We start from the raw sequence: 25723 nt of genomic DNA, 5'->3' as shown, positions 1-25723 counted from the left end.
AGAATACAGATATTTATAGTATACATTGAGGAGGGGGGTGCAGATCCTAAATTATGCATGCTTGCTGATGAGCTTTTGATGTTATTAACTCAGCAGTTTATTATCTAATAACAAAGCATTTTAGTAACTATTTGTGTGCAGAACCCATCATTGCTCTTGAGAATGACAGAAAATTCTGAAGAGTTGGAACAATTTTTCCACTAGAGGACAATCTACTGAGGTATCTGGGGGTTAAACAGACAAGATGTTTTAATGCTTATTATTTCCATAATGAACAAGGTATAATTTAGAGAAAATATGTTAGAAAGAGATAAACAGATAACTTTAGTTATCTAATCCCCTCCAAATGATTGCATTGCTCACTGCGACGTGCTAGTTTAATTATAACCTGTCTTGCTAATTTACAGTAATTGAAGTAAAAAGAGAAGCCTAACTCAGATGCAGCTGATTAAAAAAAGCTGCAAAGTCCAGAATCTAGAGGACAATTCAAATTGACAAGTTTTGAGTAAAAGGAATAAATAAGCCATCTAAAAGTCACAGAGTAGTCTAAAAATCACAGAGAATGCAGCTGAATTACAGTAACTATATATATATATATATATATATATATATATATATATATATATATATATATATATATATATATATATATATATTTATTTATAAGAGAGATTGCCATCTTAGGGGCAAATTCAGTAAAGCGAGAAGCACCTAACGCTATCGCAAATTCACCAGCATGATGTCATTTCCTTACTTCGCCAATTTACTAACGGGCGCGGGCGTAAATTTGCTAGTGAAGTGGACCTACTCTAGGGCTACTTTTATACTCTTACGCCAGGCAAAGTTGCGCTATGGCGAAGGGACAGCGTAAATACGCTAATTCACTAACTTGCGCATCTTACTGAACGTTACCTCTTGTGCCAGACTTGCCTTCGCCACCTCAGACCTGGCAAAGTGCAATAGAGTAGATAGGGCTTGCTTCAAAAAAAGTTGACATTTTTTCTAAGTCCCAAAAAACGCTGGCGTCGTTTCCTTTTTTAAGGGCGATAGGCTGAAAAAGATCGTAAATTTTTTTTGGGGGTACCCACCGTCCCCCCTACATTTCCTTATAAAAAAATATGGCACCTAAACTATACAGTGGGCACATGTATAGGGCAAAATATCAACTCTATTTTATTTTATGAAGCTTTCCCAGCCTTGTGTAGTTTAATGTATTTGCTGCTACATATACGTCAATTCAACGTTAACTTGAGCCGTATGCAAATTAGGCATCGCTAGCGTAAATTCGCTTTGCTTGACGAGTTAACGCTATCGCAACTTCGCTACCGTTTGCCTCCCTGAGCGCAACTTCGCATTTTAGTGAATTAGTGGCTCCCTGGCGAAACTTCGCTTTTTGAAGTGCGGTGAAGCCTGCGCTATCGCAACTCCGCAGGTTAGTGAATTTGCCCCTTGGTGTCTTCAATGCCATCAGAATCTATCAAACAGAGATGAGCAAACTTCTTTGTACAAATGTTTGTGACGTAAAATTGCTGCAATTTGAGCACCAATAACAGCTTTAAGAATTGCAATGATCAGTAGTCAATGTGAAGGCAAATTATACACAAATATCATGTTACTGTACATGCAATGCAAACTGATAAACATACAGTACCTCAATACTGTGAGTTCTAATTGGCAAACTAATCTAAAGATAATTCTTCGGATTTTACTGATCCAAGTAGAATGATGTAATTCCACCATTAACGTTTCTAAGAGCAACATACATATAGTTTTGTCTAATTTTGATATCTCTTCTTTGATTGCTACCGTTAATATTTCCAAGCCTTTATCCACTCACTTTGGCAAAGACAAAGCTGTTCATAGCACCTCTTTCATAATGATTTTTTCTGTGTGTTAATTAGGCATAACATTGTTCTAACTTACTCAGAGAAATTAAAAGGTCAAAAAAAGTTTGATTTAGAATTTGCATTTAGCAATAATTGGAAATTTGGATTAATACCAGAAGTCTTTCTCAACCCCCAAAACATTTATTTTATGTTAATTGATATGGTTAATTTATGTTGTCATTTAAGCATCTATTAGTTGATTTGATTTGTGGCGGAGTCTCGAAATGATTTAACCTTTACCTTAAATCTAAAGGACACTAAAAGAGTTGTAAAATACTTAAATCATCATTTAAAAGAAAATTAACATTAGAACATCTGTCCTATCAGCATATCCTGGTGTTGTGTATACCTATGAGGTCATATGATATTATGGGCAGAAACGGTCAAACTGTAGGAGCACCAGTACATACAGATGAACAAAGCTTCACAGAACCATATGCATTGCTACAATAATTTCTAACTTAAATGAATAAAGTGGCATTTCTTCTAGGTAAATGTTGTATACTATAAGGGATGTAATCATCCAAAGTGGGATTTCTAAGCCCCTAGCTTTTCAGCTTAGACGTCTCACACTTAATTACAAGCACGTAACAGTTAACCAAAAGGACTACTACTTCACCAATTACATCCTTCTATTGGAAGATTCAATGTTGATAAAAGCTAAGTATGTCCTTAACAAATGTTAAGAGAAATTCTTTCTTTTTTCTAATATATCTGACATTGTAATATTCTGCTAAATTGTGTCACTTATTGTGCCATATTTTCTGCCAATGGCCTTTACATTGTCTTTAGAGATTTAATAACAACTCTTATTTACTTCTTTACATGCATTTTAATAAAGCACTGAGGCTAAATTGAATGGTTTACCATGAGATTTTATCCATTAAGGCTTTAGCCTTCACATCTTATGAAGAGATATATATATAAAAAAAGTTTTTATAAAAATGTATGTAAATATTAAGTCTTTCAATGTCAGAGGGGAATATATTGCATATCACAGATCTATAGCTCTCAATAAGTTATGGGTAGTTTTCAGTGTTTTTGTGAGGCTTGTATACTAATGTATACAATGTATTCAATGTTTATTGAGTGTATTATATGCCCTGTGCAATAGCAAGCTATAGAGAATTAATATAAATACACAAAAGAGAGAGGGTATCATTTATGAGTATAATTAATTCGTATAACCCATGTCTAGGAACTGCCATCATCTACAGCACTTGTAACAACAGTGCTCTGAAAAACAAATTCAAAAACGCCATGGAACGCAGAATTAAAAACTACAGAATTTCCTCACTCTATTTCCACCCACAAACTCTTGACATCTTCATGGGCTATTACTGAAGTCTTCTATTGCCACTGTGCAATAAACAGCCAATAAATATCAGAGCTATCTCATCCGGTGTTGTTAGAAAAGAGCTAGACTATTAAAGGATTTTTTAAAAAGGTATATTAGCAATTTAACCAGAAAAATAAAGTGAGATTTAAGCAGAGAAGGAATTGCGATAAAAAATAGTAGGTGTAGGCTAGAACAGGTGTAGGCATATAAAATGATTACAAAGAGGGGTGCTTTAAGGAATGAAGTCTTCTTACGATTACTTTCTGACTAAAGTATTGATTAAAAAATATATACAGTATATGATTTAAGTAAATCCCAGAAACAAGTCAGATATTTGCTTTCATTATTTGAACTACAGTTAGCCAGGATATATTAACTTCACAGCAACTGTACAAGAGTCAAATCCACCCTTTGTTTTTCTTTTCCCACACAAGGTGTGTTCTATTTTCTACCAAGAACACAGTTTGATTGTACACTTCCATAATATCCAGCATGCTGCTTCAAATCAGTTCTTTAATGCAAAAATGAAACTAATAAATGGAGAATAATGACAACCCTTCATGCTCTATAGACTGTAAAATCTGATGCTGACATGCATTCTGGAATCTAATATTCCCAATAGGAAAAAACACCTTTCTTTGCTTTATGTGGTCCTGCCACTTTAAAAATGAGCACATAGACCTGCAGCAATTAATTTTTTCAAGAAGACAGGGTGCAAGCTGCATAAAAATGGTGAATTGCACTCATTATTCTACACTTTCTTGCCATTGGTAAATAACCCACAATGTCCTGTAGAATTATATGATAAATGACCCATTTGATGATTATATCTGTATATACTGTATGTCTATACTGACGGAGGAACCAAATACCATTTTTTAGATAATATTGTACCTTTTAACAATGGTCATTGTGTTACTTTGCAAGCTGGAGTGGAGGTGGTATCCAGCTATTATAAACAGAAGCCATTTAAATACAGTTCAAGGACCACCACTTATTTATCTTAAGGTCCTACAGGATGATGGGTAACTGTATAGAAATAAATGTAATTGTTTTTTACAGGGCACATTACATCTAGTCTACCTCCATAGTAAGTAATGATATTAATGTCAACTTTGTGCAGGAAATTATTATTGTAATTTAAGTTATTTAACAAGGGTGTTGTACAGTCAGTACAAATTATATCAGTTTTAAAACTATCGAATGTTACTATTCTTATAATTGGAATTGTGACATATTCAGGCAATTTATTTACTCTTTGTTTTAGTAGAAAGCCGCCGAAGCAAGTTATGGCCTTGATCTAGCAATGCACATAATATAGTGTGTGCCATTGTTGTATAGGAAACAATAGCCCTTGGGGGAATAATCTGTCATGTATGAAACTGTTGTCTGAGCAAGTATTGCTTTGTAGAAGAATATTTTCTCTATAAAATTTATTGAAACCAAACACACTCCATGTTGAACAAAAGCACTATTTTTCTTTCCCAAAGCTTTATAACTAGCTAAATTTTAAAAGAAGACCTGTTATTGTTGCAAGCTTGATATTAAATAAAGTGCTTGTTACTTTCATTTTTTATATAAAATGCTTGTTTTGTTAAAAATATAATGCTCATATATTTTTATTTCTTATTGCAGCAATAAGGTTGAATGCACAAAATTTTTGTTTTTTAAATAAAATAAATATTGCTTTCCTAAAATGCCAGTTAGTTTAATGTACTTTAGTGAAACTTTCAAGGGCTGATTTACTGAGATGACTATTAAATTACACTAGTGAGACAGTCCATAGCTACTAATTAGTTTTGATAGGTCTAAAAAGCAACTAAAAGCAAAAGATCTGATTGGCTGCTATGGGCAACTGCACCTATCTTATCAGATTAAATGGAAAAAACCCAAGTATCTGGAGAATCCAACACAAAAAAGGATAAAACTTATACAGTACTCCAAACTCATTGGGTCAAAACCAAACACAATACCAAGCGGAATCCTGGTTCTCTTCTTACCTTTCTAACTGATCTTACATTGTTTCTTATGCTAACAAATCCTCATCATCAGTTCCTCTAAATATAGTGGTACCACAATGTTCTGTACTGGGTCCATTGTTTTTCTCCCTATACACTTTTGGGTTTAAATATCAAGGGGCAGATTAACCTAGGGTCGACTATCGACCCAATGCACGTCCCCAATGCTCCTTAGATGGAGCATTGACTGGGTGGCATGCCTTCACCCTCTCTTTCTCTGATCATATTAATAAAATGGTCATAATACATTTCACGTCTTCTTACCCAATACTGGCAAAATCACTCTTTTTATTTCACAAACAACAGCTAAAATGCTAATCCATGCTCCTATCCTGCTCCTATCCTGCATAGACTTTGACAACTTGCTATGAATTGGCCACCCAAAATACCATCATTCTTGTCTACCAGGGCCAGGCCGTGGCAACAGGGCCTAGACACCCGGTCGGATACCCCTCCTCGTGTGCGCGCACACTCGCAACTTAAAGCACTTGCATAACATCTGACTCAGTCCTGGAATTTATGATACAGTTACAACCACTTTAAAACTGCAGCTCTTATCATGTTCCCATTAGTGATCGGCGAATTTGACCTGTTTCAATTCACCAAAATTTTAATTATTATTTTTTGATGCTCTACCCCATTCAAGTCTATGGCGTCATTTCCATGGCAAAACAAGTCAAAAAAATGTGTGCATCCCTAGTTTCTATATGTGTCTGTAAATTACCCAACCACATATATTGTAAGCTATATGGAGAATGGACCTGCTTTCTCTTGTCTCCTTAGCTCATATCACTTAGGGACTAATTTATCAAGGTTCGAATTCCAATTTTTGCCAATATTCCAATTTTTTTGAACAGAAATCAGATTTATCAAAGTCGAAAATTTATCAAAGTGGAAGTGAAAATTCTAGTTAAAAAAATTCAAATTTTTGTGTACTTCGACTAGGGAATAGTCCAAATTTGATTTCCAAATTGCTGTTTTAGCCCATGGGGGACCACTTAGAACCTATTTGGAGTCAATTGGTGGAAAGTTTTTTTTTTGGAAAAACTTCTAATCAAATACGATCTAATGTGCTGTTACTTCGATTCGTACAATTCGAATTCGATCAAAAACTGACCTGTTCAATTGAAAACTGACCTATTTGGGCAAAAAAAAAAAAACTTACATTTTTTTTATAAATTTAGATTTGTCTTTTTTAATTCGAATTTCGAAGTTATGGGAGTTTAAAAAAAACTCCCATTACTTCAAAATTCGACCCTTGATAAATCTACCCCTAAATATAAAAAAAAATAATTTTTTTTCCTCTAAAAATTTGAGTTTTCCCCTTTACAAACTCAATAGCAAAATCAAGCTTTAATAAATAGACCCCTTCATGTTTATGTAGAAGTCAGTGGGAATTGTCCTAGGCAAAATTCAATAAAAAAAAATGAATTCCAGATTTCCACAATTGTATTGAATTGAGTTTCCTATTTCAGGATTTTTTAATAAATAAGCAAACATAACCATTTTTTGAAAAATGTTATGTTTATTCGAAGTATAAAAAGCCTTTAAAACCTTAAAAATGTTAGATAAATAAGCCTGTGCTGCCCACTGGGCATATAGCTCTTACTATAGCCCACTGTCTACATTGCTTTGCAATCACGTCATAATAAATTGTTGCTAATAAAACCAGATAACTAAAAACTTAATTTTTGCACTAACAAGACAACTGTTTTTTTTTTTTAAAAAGGAATTTTTAATAAATCTGCCTCATACAATGGTGCAAAATTCTCTAATCTAAATCAACAAAAATTTCAATAGCCAAATTCTATTATGTGTGAGCAGAATTTAAAGACTCTCAAATGGATTCCAACAGATTTCATTGTGTAAAAATGTTGTCTCGTTGTTTGCTTAAAATGTGGAAAGTGGAAACAAATGATCTAATTCGAATTACTTAAATACAATGCTTGAGAAAGGGGCTCGCCCCGAAACGTCGCACGTCCGCACAAATAAACAGCAAGGGGTCACCCTGCACTGCAATTTACCTTGTGTGCCAGTGTATCTTTCCTGGAAGGAAACATTTTATTGAGCAATATTGGATGTTGCTGTGCCCTGTACATAAGGTGAAGAATTTCCTATGCAATCATTCATGAAGTTGTCCATCATGTTTGATTCAGAACTCAGGGAAATCATAAGTTTCTGAGCCTGACAACCATGTTTTTGACAAAGATGAACTGAGTCTAAAAAGTAAATCAAAAGTGAAAGTGAATGAAATGGTGTAGTGTGGGTCTGAGAAGAAAACCAGGGTTTATTATGTAGTAAAACGGAGTGTCTTGTAACCCGCATCAAGTCTGAAATGTAATATTAATTCATTGTACTGTTCCAGACCAGTAAACGCTATCTGCAAATGGTTGTGATAAGTTGCCGAACAAACTTTAGTCATGTTACTAGATTATTCCCTATGTGCTTCCATTTTGAATTATATGAGCCAAAAGATGATTTTAAATGCAGAAAAAGAAAAACCTTTTATAAAACCATATCAAGCACTTAATGCTGATTATTAATTTCAGATCATTATCTAAAATATTACAGGCATAGAGCAAAAAAACCACACTGGGAAGAAATTAACATACTTACCTGCAATTTTTAATTTAAATACAGAGCTGAAGAATCATTGAACTAAAACACCTTATATAATTGATATATCTGGCACCTAGAAAAACCCACTGGAAAAAATGCAATCATTTTACACACAGGAAAAGATAAGTGTTAATTATTGCTCATTTGACCTGATTATCCTCTCAGTCCAAAGCAATCAGTTTGAAACAAATGTTTCTTCTTATATACTTCTTTCTAGTGTATCCCTGATTGTTCATAATATTGAGAGATACTAATTCCAGGGCTTTTGTCTTAATGCCTGAAGCACTTAGAAATCCTATCATTACGAGTATTTTGTGTTTAATTTAAGTAAGGTGATTGCAACATTTGCACATAAATCCAATATTTATGTATTTAGTTGGAACTGTTTTAAAAGACAAATTTGAAAGGGTACAAGGATTCATGACTATACAGTTTTTATCAAAGGGAATATTGACCAATGACACCAAATGCATTAATCATGTCTTATCATTATCTCATCCTGTTTATGTAGGAACAAATTGTATTTTCCACATATGGTTTCTAGTGATAGGTATCACTCCACCTTTATCTGAAATAACTACTAAACCCAGAGGAATGCCATATTTAGCGAGAGATGAATAGGTATTATTGTAGCACAATGAAGGGTGTTCAGGGGACTACTGTCTTCCATTCCAACAAGTAGGTTCCTCTGACCATTTGTTTTAGTCCTCTACTTTTGGTTTCATTGCTTGTTGTTATTGATTCACTTATTTATTGATTACATATTTCTGGTGTGTTCTATATAAATGCTGATATTGTGCCTATCATTTATTGACAACATACTTGGTCCCAAACCTCTTATAATTTCCCATAATAAAAGCCATGAAATGTCCTTTTTGTCACACAGTCATTAACCTATCTATTATTATACTGGGATCTCCACTCTAAATGTGGCTTAATTTTCCTTCATTCTAAAAAAAAAACCTCTATTGTACTATGTGTACCATTGATTCTGTATGTAAGAGTTTATTCTATATATGACGTGTTATTTTCTTTGCTTATATGTCTCTCCACCGATGTTGTTGCCATGTTTATCCATTATTTTTACCCTTTATTTAAAGAGCACCAACATATTCCACATAATATTATATCATTCAATTCAGTCCCTACCCCAGTGGAGCTTTCACTCTAAGGTTGATATTACATTTTTCACACACTATGATCAATTATATAAAGAGTCAGTTAGCATGTATTGGAGTGCAATACTAAACCATGACATCTGAGGGAAATCCACACAAGCACATGTAGAACAAACTCATTATGGATAGTGCCCGGGTTGGATTCAAACCTAGGATGCCAACAACCAGTACTTTACAGAGATTATACAGCATTCACATTATGCACCAATGCCGTTTACAATGTAAGGACCCTATCATATTCATACACTAGTCAATTTTATTAGGAACCAGTTAACCTGCCTATATGTGTTTTAATACAAATTTCATAGGTCTTTCCTTTCCCTTTTAAATATCCCTTGCTTTTTCCTAGTAACCCTATTGCTGGTTAGCCTTTATTGTTTGCTTATTGTATAAATAGACTTCTGATCCCAGTTCACTCAAGGAAAAGATTAAATGAGTGAATGGTATGATGTTATGTCTATTATAAGAGACAATTGACATAAATTTGATACAACAAAATAAAAAACATTATGGAAGGTGCAGACGTCTCTGCTAAAAATAAACAAACATGTTTGATACCATTTTGGAAGCTTTTCTCTCCAAATTTGTTAATAACAACTACTTCTGGACAAGGTTAAAGATCATACAATGAAAACAAACATTTAAAAATGCCCCCATTATTGTGAATATGTTTCTAATTATAAGGTGCCTGGACCAGTATACCGGGAAATCATCTGATGAAGAAGGGCTAAGGACACAGAATGGCTGTACTCAAATTACAGTTAAACCACTTAAAACTATGTGCTTGATGTACTTGTGGGCCAAGGTACAAGAAGCTACTCTTATCTATTAATCACCAGCTAACATAAGCAATTGTGAGTATAATTTGTATAATACTGCAATAGATCTGTACATTTGTCAACCTAAAAAACGCATGTACATATATAAACCTAAAATATTCTAAGTAAAACATACTGAGACATGTTTACTCAGTAAAGTTTCCTTCAGATTTACTGATGTTGTATTGAGCTCTGGAAGATTTCACAACAGGGGGTCCATTAATAGAGCTGTGCAAAATAACTGAAGCCAAAAATACAGAATAAAAAGTAGTTGATCATGATCCTGTAAATTATCCATTTAAAAGAGTTGGCATTTATTAAGGTGTTCATTATGTTTTTTTGCCACCTGAATATCATAATGTTGTTCATTATTTACACCACTTCAGACACTGCATAATCCATTAACATCAATGGGAAAATTCAATGCAGTGTAAAATATTGTGTTGTTTGTACACCATTTTTTCACAACTTTTTCATACAGTTGCTGCTTTTTACATGTCGGCTTAACACTAAGAGGCAAATTTAACAAAATTAAAGATCACGTTTTAAAGTTTGCAGTTTTCAAACTCAAATCTTCAAGGTTTATAGAAGATTGAAATGGAAGAATTTGGCCAGATAAAACCCGTTGAAAGTCTAATTAATGGAAAAATGTGATTTTCACTTGCAATCAAGTTTTTCTTGCTGAATTAATGTTCAAGTTTTCCAATTAAGTTTTTTTCCGACTGGAAAAAAACGTGATTGAGTTTAATCACACTTTCTTATACAAAAAATGAGAATTCAAAACTGATAAATCAGCCTCCTTGCTTCATGTTGACCTAAAATCAATACCCAGTTTCATGAATATACTGGGTTTTATGAAGTGATGCCTATCAGACCTGGGATAACCCTTTAAAATCATTAGGAAAAAATAATGCTGGCATAAGAGGCTATAAACCGGTAATAAAAAAATGGCAGCCACAGTTTTTCAGGCAACTACTTCTTTTCTAGTCCAGCAACAACTGAGTAAAGTTTAGTTAAGCCGTGTTATAAACATGGAGCCAAATTTACACAGATGGGATTCTAATTGGAGGATTATTATTTGCATTTTAAATGGTGTTGTTGGCCCTGAAATGCTGGAGAAATGTTTCATTGATCATTATTGCTTTATGCATACAACCGTGATATTGATAGACTACAGCTTGCAGCACGGCTTAACTTTGATAATATGTGAAAGTATGCTGGAATATGTAAAGCAAAAGTATTGTCGGGCAGCAGTGTTTAGACCCCTTTCAATATAGCACATATATATTTTAAAATAAATATTACGTATATTCTTTCTAGGAAATCAAAGATAAAAATTGTATTTAACTTACATTTAATTGTAAGGAAACTAAGTTCTAAAATGTGGGGGGTGTCTCTCTTAGTTAGATCAGTCTTTGTGGTCTGTATTACTCAGCATGAAGTAAAAGGCTTAAAGAACCTGGAATTTAGATTGCAAGCAATTTAAACTATGTGTATCAGTAGAATTCAAATTGCAAGTTCTTTTCTAATCATTCAGTGTCAGTGTTAAATCTACAAATGTTCCGTTGTATATCTGCAGGCATTAAGCCTCAAACATTGTCACTGTGATAAAAAAATCAAAAAAAAAAATGCTGGCCTCTTTAAAGAAAACCAAGAGTAACCTAAGGCGGCCTTTTCCTAGCATTAATCTGCTACACTCAGTCAAACCAAATAAAATCTTAAGAATTCAGAGCTGAAAATGAGATGTTACAGGACCTTATTATCATGTCCTAAGGTCATTTTGCAGGTTAATCTGAATAACATTCTCCCTAGAGTTAGACAAGGATGTTAAAATTTGATTACATTACATACAAATGTCACCATATCTGTTTAGCTGGTTGTTTATAAAAAAAATAATTTAAATTTCTAAAGAAATATGAATTTAAATGCAACGTTGCCTTTTCAAGAAATGGATGACACTGAGCTTTGCTACTGGGCTTGATTGTAACTGGGCTTAATGGTCAGCAAAATATGAAATCATTTTGATGATAAGAGCTTTAGGGGTATTATTCAGGACTGAGTAGTAGAGAGAGAGAGTACCTTTTAATAGCTGTACTTTGTCTAAATGTGTAATTGTATGTACAGTGACAATACAATCACATAATAGGGCTAATTTACTACGAGTGGACAGCAGCAGGGCATAATACATAGTTAATTTTTATCTTCCTGACCATAACGTTTAACACCTCCATATGATCCTCATGATTTACTATGAGTTGGCTGCAACAGAGCATAATACATAGTTAATTTTTATATTCCTGTCCATCAAGTTCAACTCCTCCATATGATCCCCATAATATACAAATACATATACAGACCTATCAGTACACTCACATATATCAAAATGTATATTTACCAATACCTATACTAACCTAACGGCAGATCTTGAGATCACTATAGACTTGGATATTATGTTTTTTTAAGACATTATCTGAACCATTTTTAAAGGCATTAATAGAATCAGCCATCACAACCTCACCTGGAAGGGAATTCCACAAACCTTAATGCCCTCTCATTGAAGAACCACCTGTGCTGCTTTAAATGAAAGTTCAGTTCCTCAAGTCTAATGGGATGGCCTTTTTTGCATTGAACTTTTCCATGGGAAAAAGATCCCCCCACTATCTGTCCATAATGTCCTTGCATGTACTTGTAAAGTATAATCATGTCCCCACACAAGCACATTTTTTTCAGAGTAAACAACCCCAACCTTGAAAGTCTACCATAAAAATGATAAAGTTCAATCCCTATTAACAGTCTAGTTGCACACCTCTGCACTCTCTCCAGCTCATTAATATTTATATTTATAGAATTAGCACTTGCCAGTACAGCTCCTGTGCTCTTCACCTTGCAACTGTTGCCAATTTCATAGCTCTGGATGCATCTAGCACTCACAAATGGTTCAATATTTTTTTTTAGCACTTTGCTACCCTATTTAAATGAAAAATATAGTTTTATGTCAAAATCCTTTCATCAAATAAGCACCACTGATATTTTTATGTTGATACTTTTGGTGTAGGGTCCATATTTGGCTTCTGCAGGGAAACACATGTTCAACATGAGTGCAATGCATAACGCTTGTGCTGAAGCTCATTGTCCTAATCACTAAAATTCTATATTTTTCTCTATTTCTTAAGGCAAACAGGGAAACTGATGCAACTCCATGTTTGGTTTTGTGAGGTCCATAATTAGATTCCCAATGCACAGATAATTTCCCTACATGATGGACTTCTGTTTATCTGTGTACTTTAGAATTAGTTACACATTTTTGTTTCCGTATTCTTGTATCTTAAATTATTGCGAAATTCGTGTTCTAAATTAATGTAAATGCTGTACGACTTACTTGCTTGTATAAATAAATGACGGTGTGGTAAATTCAACATCAATTTTCCTAAATGACTGTTTTCAGATTGCAGAGAAGAAAGAGTAATTCTAACAATGCTTTCTCTTTGTCTCTTGCCTATTCTCCCATTCTCCCTCTGCCCCTTTGTTTCTCTCGTAAACATCTTTAATTTTGCACCACTGTTTTGTAATAACCAAGACCGAAAATTTTGCAGACAGCTTTTTTAAGGCTGTGTACTTGTAATGTTTTCACACTTTAATTTATAGAATTTTAAAAAAATTATAATTTAGTAGTTATAATACCGTTTAATGAAATATAAAATTGTGTCCATTTATAAAACATCATAGAGCTTTGTGCTATTTTTCCTGCAACACTATTAGCAAACCATACAATTTTAGTACATTATAACTTCATGCTGAATCCCTAAACCTGTTTGTCATGGAACAGCAATTTTTAGACAATTGAAAGTAGAGTATTGTGGTCAAATTATAGGATCTTTTTGCATACTTGCAACTTTCTTTTAATTACACAAACTGATAGTTCATGCCCTTTGCTATCATGCATTACTGGGTAATTAAGCAGTTTACATTCTTGGGCCTAAATCCTTAGGGACAATGTGGATCATGTATCAAAGGTCCCTTAGACTAAAACAAAAACACATTTTAATTTAAATATATTAATTTCATTTTAAATATGACACATTCATCTTTTTCCTAAATATGGAAAAATCTATTTAATCCTACAAAATATCAACAAAATATGTAACAAATTCTGTGTACTTATCAAAGAGTTCTCTTCTTTAAATTAAAGGGGTAGTAAGCCCTGCTGCTCTGCATTGCTCAACCAAACTTTACTAGTTATTGCTGGACTACAAACCCCAAAATAATGTAACATATAATGAGGCATGCTAGGAGGTGAAATCCAGCAACATCAGGGTTGTATCTTTAAAGCAATAAAACGTTTCCATTTGTATTTTAATGCATCCTTGAGAGCTAACATAGCCACATTGTTTTTCCGCTATGCCATATTCATTAGTGATGGGTGAATTTATTCATCAGGCGCAAATTTGCCGAAATTGCCCCAAAAAATTTGACAATTCCGACACCGGCGACAATTCTAGGCACCCATTGACTTTAATGGGCCTTAGAGTCAGAATTGTAGCCGGCGTCAAAAATATTTGGAAGCAGGCATCAAAATTTGCGTTTCACGCATTTTTCACTGTTTTGCGAATTTCGCAGGAAATTTCACAGGTGAAATGGGAGAAATTCGCCCATCACTAATATTCATCTCATTGTTGTTTCCTCAACAAAGTAATTTACACTATATTACTGTTAATATATGTGACTGGCGAAAGCTCAGATCTTTATCATCTTAAGCTCTCTTTATTTCTTTTCTGTCTTTTCAGTCATCTGTGAATACTGCCTGCTTCCGTTACACCATCCTAGCTTCCCTTTTAACTGCCAGCATGCAGTAGCCCTTGATTGAAAACAATACCCAAAGTTAAAGAAATAGGGTTCAGGCCCTTGCTTAGTTGTAAGTGCAATTGTGAAACCTCTCTTCCAACTAAAGATGGCTCACAATGCCCCATGCTCTCTCTTCACACAACTTCTCCAGTGTCAAAGGGTCGAATGTACGTTATTTATCACTATCTGCGAATGGCATCAAACAGGTAAGAAAACAGTAAATCCACCATTCACTGTAAGCAATAATAATAATAACTGGAGCATCCATAAAACGAGAACTCTTTTATCAGTTGAAATTGATATACTGCAATAATACCACTTTTCCTTTTATCATAAATGCTTGTGAATTAATTTCCCAAGGATGCTTAGAAATGTTATTATGTAGCATCTTTCAGTGAAATATAATGTTGCCCTTGGCACTGCTCTACAGCCAAAGTGTAATTGTTGAAGCAGCATATACAGCAGGTTAGTATATTGGCATTTCAGTGTCCCTTTCTACATCATATACTCACTGAATGACTTATTAAATGCAGAAATTATATGACATTCAAATGCTCAAGAGTATCCATTGTACATTGTGTAAGCTAACACTGTGTAGGACACTTCTATGCATCAGTGATAGCCACAAATTCTTCTTCTTTTAAAGACTTTTAAAGTATAGCTTCTATGGTAGTTTCTAGTGCCCCCTGTGTAGAACAACACAGTATATAGCAATTTGTTTATCAAATCATCACTATCCTATCATCTTTGGAGTTGACATAATAGGGTAATGCTACATGGGCTTATTAGAGCAGCAGCTTGCTTCAGTTAGATACAGCAAGTTACTGTGTTCTTCCAGTGGAATGTGCAAATTTGCAGCTGTGTCTTACAATATAGTTTGACGTGACTATCGATAAGCAACATGAGTGATTGCTGATCTTTTGATTACAATCAAGATCAGCGTGAACAGCATTAACCCATCATTATCAATGGGAAAAGGACTGCTGACATTTTTCAATTGAGACTGACAGCCTCTGACTATTGCATTGCATTCAATGAAAAGAAACCTAGAGCTATATAGCCTTCAGGAAATACTGTAGATCAGTTATTGTTTGCAAAGCTTTCCATTAAAGAGAAAGGAATAATGATGACTGTATGAAATGTATCAATCACAAAGAATCAATATTATTGTATTGTGAATCGATACAAATCAACATTGCTGGGCTCCAACTCCCAGCATAGTGCAAAATATACTGTCATTTAGGGGTAATGCATATAACTGTAGTTCAGCAACATTAAGGATCAGTTCTTAAAGCATTGGAGAATCCTCTTGTATTGATAATTAAAGGAACACATCACAATACAGTGACTCCAATGAGAATCCTGTCTACTTTGTTTACACCTGACTTTCTTGGTTTTACTGTATATGATCATTGCCAAATGAATTAAATGTATTATCTCTAATAACACATTAACAGTACTATATCTAAAAAGGACATACGTGTGCTAGAAAAACGGAGCTTAAAGGGATACTGTCATGGGAAAAAATTTTTTTTTCAAAATGAATCAGTTAATAGTGCTGCTCCAGCAGAATTCTGCACTTAAATCCATATATTCAATTTTGAAATCTGACATGGGGCTAGACATAATGTCAATTTCCCAGCTGCCCCAAGTCATGTGACTTGTGCTCTGATAAACTTCAATCACTCTTTACTGCTGTACTGCAAGTTAGAGTGATATCACCCCCTCCCTTTTTCCCCCCAGCAGCCAAACAAAAGAACAATGGGAAGGTAACCAGAAAGCAGCTCCCTAACACAAGATAACAGCTGCCTGGTAGATCTAAGAACAGCACTCAATAGTAAAAACCCATGTCTCACTGAGACACATTCAGTTACATTGAGAAGGAAAAACAGCAGCCTGCCAGAAAGCATTTCTCTTCTAAAGTGCAGGCACAAGTCACATGACTGGGGGCAGCTGGGAAATGGACAAAATGTCTAGCCCCATGTCAGATTTTAAAATGAAATATCAAAAAAAATGTTTGCTCTTTTGAGAAATGGATTTCAGTGCAGAATTCTGTTGGAGCAGCACTACTAACTGATCCATTTTGAAAAAAATTTTTTTCCCATGACAGTATCCCTTTAAGTGGACATAAAACCCTTCTGTACTGCACTGCTCAACAACTCAGTTGTTACTGAACTACAAATCCCAGCATAGATATCATTTAACTAGATATTATCAAAGCATTATGGCAGGTGTAGTCCAGCATTACCTCTGTAGTATTGTTAAAGCAATACAACTTTCCACCAGCTCTACAGGGTGAGTGGCTGCATTGAAATGCAAAATAATCCACCAATGTGAATGGCAGCTCATCTGTGTAAATCTGTCTCCATGTTTTTTGTTCCTGCAATTCTCTATAATAACATTTTTGACCAGTAAAATGCTTGTTTATGAGTTATTTTCTATGTGTAATTCTGCTTTTCAGCAAAAACTAGAGGGTGCCATGGGAGAGCTTTTAGTTTGGGTCCCCTACACAAGACAGCAAGTGGGAATATGGGTCAGATTTACACCCCCTTTAACTGAATGTCATAGATCAATGAGTTGTATAAAATCTGACTTAATAAACCAAGACATCATCCCTAATTACAAAGAATCACAATGAATACTGCGTAGCTCATTTGTGCCCATATAATAGATTAAACATAATTAAAACAAAGATTTGCCATTGTACTCACTGGTAAAGTTCATGGAAGATGACATTGTGCCTTGCACCACAGACAGCTGTTAGTCTCACACTGGGCAACTTCATAATATCCTCTAGAATGCCCGGGGGAGTGAGCCAGGGCTAGAAATAAGGGAACCGGAAGATAAGGGATTGTGGAGGTTGTAGTTCCTAGGTTGCTATTGGGGTGGGTGGAGACACGAGAGATTAAAAGAAGAAGGATGTGAAGGGAGCATGCTCTTTTACCTTGAACAGCTCCCACCCGCACTCTCCAGAATTAAGAGGTAGTTGGGTAATGGGGGAGTTTTAGCATAATGTCCAAGCGGGAGGGACTCCAGTGAGAGTGGTAACAAATGTAGGGCATAAAAGGGGTTAGGTCTGGGGCCAAAGTGATGGAAGGGGCCCGGTGGAAGGGGCATGAGTTATGGAGGAAAACTGCAGTCCGAAGCAATAGTATTCCGCTGTGCTACCACGTGGAATGCCCCCAAAGCTTGAACAATCCAAATCGTATTTTCAATCATGGAGCACCAGCATTGCTATTAGATCGTTGCTTTATTGAAAACTATTTTAAAGGGCACACCGACATGCTCGACGCGTTTCATGGGCAAAGCAACTTCCTCAAAAGCAAAATCACATTCAGTCCATGTAAAGATTTAAAAGACTCAAGGACACACCTCCTAAAAGCATTAACACTTACAATCCCAAAAACCACACCATAACACAATGTGTGCCTATACTTAATGATTCAAAGGCTTGTGCCCCTAGATAAATTTGATACATATTGACATTTAGGGGCAGATTTACTATAGGGCAAAGTGACTAACGCTGGCAACGATTCGCCAGCGTTACAGTTTTTAGGCACTTTGCCAATTTACAACGAGCGCAGGCATAACTTAGCTACTGAAAGAGACAGACGGTATCGCTCATTTGCACTCTATCGTCAGGCGAATTTTCACTCTGGCGGATGGACGTTAAAGATTTTACTGAATGTTACCTCTTTCGCCAGCTCAGACCAGATAAAGTGCACTGGAGTACATAGATCATCCGCATTCTTCTGTTACTAACATCATATTTTTTAGTGGAAAAAGTTTCTAAGTCCAAAAAACACTGGCGTCTTTTCCTTTTTTCAAATTGCAAAAGTCCTTTAACATTTTTTTGGCTAACCGGGTTCCACCATATATTTTCAACTTTAAATTTTCCGCTGTATGCAAAGTAGCCTGAGTGAAGACCTCTAACGATGTTGCTCTAGGATTTGCTCGCATTGCCAAAATAACGCTAGAGAAAATTCCCCAGCGGTCGGCGCCCTGGACGCAACTTTGAATTTTAGTAGATTAGCGCTGTCTAAGCAAATTATTGCCTGGCGAGGGGGGGAGGAGTCGAGCAAGCAGCATGGCGGAGCTCTGAGACCGGAGCTCCGGGCAACACACCCGACCCTGCTGAATTAAGCGAAACTAAGCGATACTAAACGCACTTACCAGGTCGCAAAGCTCCCTCTACTAGTGCGGGAATAAGCGGCCATTCAGAGTTCCTGGGAGCCGCCGGGTTCTCGTGCAGTCACCCGCCATCATTCGGCAGCAATAGAAGCTACGAGCGAACTGCCGGCTGGCAGCGCACGACCAGAAAGGATCGGCGAGTGCTACGGAAGCCGACAGGGGCAGCCTGACACGGAAGCCGACAGGGGCAGCCTGATACTGAAGGGACACGGCGGTCAGGGTGAAAAACTGACGCCGCGGTGGAGGCAACCGGGAAGTCAGGCACACGCTCACGCACACGCTCAATAAGAGCTACAAGGTGAGGAGGCCCCACAAAAATAATAAGGCGGCTGGAGGACGTAAAGCACAGGGGGGCAAAACGGCCTGGAGGGAGAAACGGCCCCTAACATCAGCGGGTCTGTGGGGAAAGTAGATGGAGAGTTGGAAGCAGGTGTGATTGGGAATCAAAAGGCCTGTGAAAGCAAGCAGTGGGAGAGAAGCGCGTCCAAGGGGGACTGGCAGGATACTGTCAGAAAGCTTCCAATATAATACTGGCTTACATAATTATGATATAACCCTCACTACTATATAGGATCTGGGAAGAGCATTTAGAAACGGAAGCCGGACAATACCAATATCCACTCCTCACATACACTGAATAGATTGTTCGCTGGACCAGACCCCATATATATCAAGCTAAACATTACAAGTACCTGTCTATTTAAAGAGACTAATTAGAATCAGATACTGTCCGCATCACAACTGTTCCTCTGAGTGGAAAATATGGGGAGACCCCAAAAAGGTGGTAATGAGACCGGTACAAAAGAGAAAACAAAAGACAGAAATAAAGAAAAAGAAAACACCTCCTTGCACAATATACAGTCAACCCCACGAGACATAGCACCAATGTTTCGGAGAAATAGTACGGGCAGAGATGAAGTCTCTAAGAAATCGATGGGAAGAGGGGCAAGAAGGGAGACATTGGAAAGAGACTCTGAGGACTCCGAAAGCGAGGGAGAAGAAGGAGGGGAGAATGCAGCTCTCTATGCTCAATTAGCAAAATTACCCTCAAAAGCGGAAATAAAAGAAATGCTTCAAGAAGTAACTACATCTATAAGAGAAGATATCTCGGGCCTTAAAAAAGAGTTTGCAGATATGGTGACGCGGACGGAGGAAGTGGAGAGACAAACAAGTAACCTAAAGCAAAATCATGGGGAAATGGGAAATTACAACAACAGGAAAATCTGATCTCGGATTTAATGAGACAGATAGAAGATCAAGAAAATCGGAACAGAAGGAAAAACATAAGAATCAGAGGAGTCCCAGAAACCATACTAAAAGAAAATATAAATACTTTTCTCCAACAAATATTTAACAATATCTTAAATAAAGAAAAAGGGAAAGAGAAGACTAAGGAAATCCAGATTGAAAGAGCACATTGGCTACAGATGCCAAAGATGGTCCCACCAGAGGCACCGAGAGACATACTGTGCCAACTACACAGATATGCGGTGAAAGATGAGATTTTGCAAAAAGCCAAAGAAGTTGACAATATAATTTATGAAGACAATACTCTGACCTTTTTCCAGGACATCTCAAGAACTACATTGAGGAAAAGGAAAGCGTTGAGGCCACTGACAGACCTGTTGAGGGAGAAAAAGATTTTATATAGATGGGGTTTCCCATTCTCACTCTCTGTCCACAAAGACGGAATATCAGCAATACTGCGATCAGAGAAAGACCTAGGAAACTTTCTAAAGAAGCTACACCTACCATTGATAGAGTTACCAAATTGGCCAGATGAGCATAGAATTAAAGCGGAACCTATCGGTGGATCAAGAACAGGAGTGGACAGAAAGTGGAGTCTCAAAAAAGACAAGCGTGAAGAAAGGAAAAGTAAAGGAGACCATAGATCCCATGATACAAGTTGGACTATAAGTAAAATAAGACACCCTGGGAACTTGGCCTAGCAGAAGTTCGTAAAAGAGGACACTAACCCAAAGATGGGTAAAGTATAAGCAGTATTTTTGGTTTAAGCAAAGTCTTAGTATTATGAAAAATTATTTTTGTTATAAGGAAACATCTGAATGTTCAGGTGCAGAACGGAGGGGAAAAGAAAGAGAAGGGGAGGGAAAAAAAAAAATGAATAAGCATAATTAAGAAGATAAATTAAGGGTTGGGTGGCACTAGAAGTTGCCCACAAGAAGACCTGGAATATTTTTTCTTCCTTTGCCCATGCTGTCAACCCCACATCCATACCCCCAAACAAGTGGTAAAACCACCTTAGCCGTAGTTAACATCTCTCAGACCCAGGGAGGATCCCTGGGGAAGCTGAGACGGCTGATATTTTTTTTTGTTGTTTTTTCTCTTAATTTTTTATTTTTGAAATTTTTGTTTTTCGTGGTCACGGAATGGACTCTCTTTACAGTCCGTGATATGTTGTATCCCCTGTATCTTTCATGTGGAAAGGTATATGTTTACGAGATGGGTGAATGTAAAGATTGGGTAAGACAAGGGTTTCTTTTCTTTTTGATTGTTGTTAACTCTTTTATTCCTTTATTAATTGGTTGTGTACGATAAACTCCTGGGGCATGGTGGTCTTTGATGTAAAAATATTGGGGACTTGTTCACTTCCTCTTCCCCATTTGTCCCTGTTCATACTTTCGAGGTTTATAACCGTTCTCCTCCTTTTCCTCCAATATAAGAATTCCTTGGGTAATGATAAGGTAAAGTGTGTATTAAACTGGTTTGCAAAGACAATAATGTGGATTAGCAGAAATCATGGCAACGTGTAAGAATATGGAATGTACTGTCCTTTCATTTAACGTGAATGGGATAAATGAACCTGTCAAGAGAGCAAGGGTATTTTATGAGTGCAAGAATAACAAAGCCAAAATAATAATGCTGCAAGAAACACATTTTAGACAGAACCACCTACCGGTTCTAAACCTAAAGACATATTCACAAATGTATATGAGCAATAATCCAGATAAGAAAGCAACTGGAGTAATGATTCTGATCCATAAAGATTTACCATTTAAATTAAAAGATTATAAAATAGATTTGGAAGGAAGGTATGTGATAGTAAGGGGGAAGCTGGCAAACCAGGCATGCACATTGGCAAATGTATATGTCCCCAATAATAAACAGGTACCGTATTTACAAAATTTTCTCCAGGTGCTAGAATCCTATAGTGAAGGTTTAATCATTTTGGGGGGTGATTTCAATATTACGCTGAATCCGCTTATAGACTCCTCTTCTGGCAAAACTAGTATATCTTATAAAAACCTTAAGCGAGTAAAAAAATCATTAACTGATCTCCACTTAGTGGATGTATGGCGTACAATGAACCCACAAAAAAAAGACTATTCACATTATTCAAAGCAATATCAGGTTTATTCACGAATAGATTATATAATGGTATCACAACAATGGGCACATTTATTCCAAAAAGCCGATATAGCCACATCATTAACATCAGATCATGCACCGGTAATCACGAAATATATGATACCAGGAGTAATTAAACCAGAATTTAATTGGCGATTAAATTAATTTCTACTACATAACGCAGACAATAAGGATATGATACAAAAATGGATTAAACAAATAGTAACAAACAATTTAACACCAGAAATATCATCGTCAACTCTATGGGAAACTGTAAAATGCGTCTTAAGAGGCTATCTGATAGCCTTGGGCTCCAAGCTGAAAAAAGAGAGAGAAGAAGAGATTAATAAGTTAGTACAAGAAATATCCCAACTAGAACAGACCCATAAAGAAACAGTAGCACAAAAGACGCTAATAGTTTTGGAAAATAAACGCATTCAACTTAAAGGTCTTTTAAATCACAAAATTAAAAGGGCATATTTAAGAACAAAACAGAACATCTATGAGCTAGGGGATAAATGTAACAAACATTTTGCTAAATTATTAAAGGAAACACAGTCTAATAATAACATAATAGCAATTAAAAATGCAAAGTATATCACTCATCATGACACTAAGGGAATAGCAGAATCGTTTAAAGACTATTACCAAACATTATATAAAATACATAAGAAAAATCAACCCTTAACTAATCTAGAAAGAATGGAAAAATTTATCAAAGAGGCAAAACTGAAACCACTTACAGAAGAACAGGCATTAGAGATAGAAATTCCTTTTACATATAAAGAGATTGAAGAAGGAATTTATAACTTGCCCCCGGGAAAGAGCCCAGGTCCAGATGGGTATATAGCTGGGTTTTATAAGTTATTCAAAACTGATCTAATACCCCTATTACTACCATATTTTAATAATATAGCTGACGAGAAGGGGTTTCATGCTCAGGCCCAGGAAGCACATATTACGATCATCCCAAAACAAGATAAGGATCCTCAATTATGTTCAAGTTACAGACCCATATCTTTAATAAATAACGATATGAAAATATATGCCTATATATTAGGAAATAGACTGAAACAATACTTACCTTCAATTATTCATCAGGATCAAGCAGGGTTTGTACCTAAAAGAGAAGTAAAGGATAATCTAGCAAAAACAATATCTATAATACAGTACACAAAAAAAATTAACATCCCAACTCTTCTGCTCACGACAGACGCTGAAAAAGCATTTGATAGAATATCTTGGACATTCTTGGAGAAAACAATGATTAATCTTGGAATTGGGGAGCAAATGAGACAGAGAATACTGGCCTTATACGATAGACCGACTGCTAAAATAAAAATAAACGGCACCCTTTCAGAGTCATTTCAGATATTTAATGGAACAAGACAGGGATGTCCTCTATCACCTACCTTGTTTCTAATGGTAATGGAGGTTTTGCTCTCACATATAAGAAACAATCAGGATATTATGGGAGTGAATATAAAGGGCAAAGAATATAAAACTGCAGCGTTTGCTGATGACTTATTGATTTATATAACGAACCCTTTAATCACCCTACCTAATCTGATAAGACTATTGAAGATATTTGGTGAATTTTCAAACTTTAAAATTAACTATTCTAAATCTGAGATTGTAAACATAAATGTGAAAGAGGACACCGCACTGCAGATTAAACAAAACTTCCCATTTAAGTGGTCACTATCCACCATTAAATACTTAGGGGTAAATATATGTGGAGACATGGAGAAGGCCTATCAAGATAATTACATTCCTTTGTTAATATCCTTACAAAAATCAATAGATAAATGGGGAAAAAATAAAATGTCATGGACAGGAAGATTACAAGCTATAAAGATGGTCATCATACCAAAAGTATTATATTTATTCCAAGTTTTACCAATAGACCTACCGCAAACATTTTTCAAAAAACTAAAATCGTTGATTACAAGGTTCATATGGAATGGGAAAAAAGCAAGAATTAGCTATAAAACTTTAACGCAACCCAAAGAGAAGGGAGGGATGGCGGCCCCAGACCCATATATATATTATATTGCTGTACATCTGGTTAGAATATTAAATTGGACGACGAAAAAAGGGAAAAAAGATTGGAGTAACATTGAACAAGAATGGGGAGATTATCCAACCGAAAATGCGCTTTGGGATGACAAGTGGGGAAAGACCAAAACGATAACACAACATCCTTTAATAAAAACTACCCTTAAAGTATGGCATAAGATCAAAATAGATATGCATCTGACCCGGGCTCCATATGTATTACAACCATTGATGCTTAACCCAAACTACCCCCCAAGCTTGGAAAGAGGAATATATCAAAGGTGGGAGAAATGGGAGGAAAAACCCACAAAAATCCGAGATCTGATCAGAGGAGATAAGATTATACCTCTACAGGAAATACAAGAAAGGTGGGGGAAACACCCTAGGGATATATGGGGATATAACCAATTATATTACTTCATTAGCATGAAAAGAGAGAGAAACTGGGACAGACCGCTAACGCAATGGGAAGAGATAATAGAAACTGACCCAGACCTGATGAAACCTCTCTCAAAGGTATACGATATTCTTCTAAATTCAGGTGAATATAAATTACCATCGTTTTGTCGCTCCTGGGAGAAACAACTGGGAGTCAATATACCAGAACAAATGTGGGTGAATATTATTAAGAAAGGAAACAAAAAAGCCAGGGCGTCAAAAATGAAAGAAGCAATCTATAAAATAATCACAAGGTGGCATCTAACCCCAGCAAGGCTAAATAAAATATACCCACAAAAGCATCACGGGTGCTGGAGATGCAACGATAAAGTTGGAAATCATTTACATATGTGGTTAACCTGCCCTAAACTGAAGGATTACTGGGAACAAATATTAGAAAGCGTAAAAATAATCACATCAGTCAAGGTACAGATGGAAGACCAAGTAACAATGCTACTAAATGTAAATTTGGAGAACCACAAGATACTAGATGATACACTTACCTTTTATCTTATTCAAGTAGCCAAATCCCTAATCCCAAAACATTGGAAATCCAAGGAACCGCCCTCATCTAACGAATGGATGAGATCAGTAGAAGAAATAAGACAGCTAGAGGAGTTAACGTATTTATATCATAGTAACAGTGTAACTTATTGGAAGATTTAAACCCCGTGGTACAGATTTAGGGAATCATTAGATCAAAATTGAAAAATAAGAGGAGAATAAAGTAGCAGTTAGCAAAAGAAAATATGTATGGAGAACATATACGGAACAAATGTCGAAGTGGTTATGAACAGTGGGATATATGACTAACACACCACCTCCCCAACGCCCCCTTGTATTTATTTTCTGTACCCTTTCCCCCCCTTATTTTGTGTATTGTTTAATTTGTTCTTCTTTTCTTTTTGTATGAGAAAAAAATAAAGAAAGAAATTTTAAAAAAAATTATTGACTGGCGAAGTGTTGT

General features: G+C 35.8%; 1 long non-coding RNA gene across 1 annotated transcript; it reads right to left on the bottom strand.

Moving 5' to 3' along the window:
- Positions 1 to 22092: 22092 nt before the first annotated feature.
- On the bottom strand, positions 22093 to 25308 carry LOC108701348. The gene is made up of 3 exons (XR_005964128.1): positions 24808 to 25308; positions 23345 to 23380; positions 22093 to 22578 (listed from the first exon to the last, which is right to left on the bottom strand). It is a non-coding gene; the product is annotated as an uncharacterized LOC108701348 (long non-coding RNA).
- Positions 25309 to 25723: the final 415 nt, after the last annotated feature.

The sequence above is a fragment of the Xenopus laevis genome, chromosome 9_10L, assembly GCF_017654675.1.
Source record: "Xenopus laevis strain J_2021 chromosome 9_10L, Xenopus_laevis_v10.1, whole genome shotgun sequence".
Lineage (NCBI taxonomy): Eukaryota > Metazoa > Chordata > Amphibia > Anura > Pipidae > Xenopus > Xenopus laevis.
The sequence above is the reverse complement of the archived record's forward strand: the minus strand, read 5'-3'. Positions and strand labels throughout refer to the sequence as shown.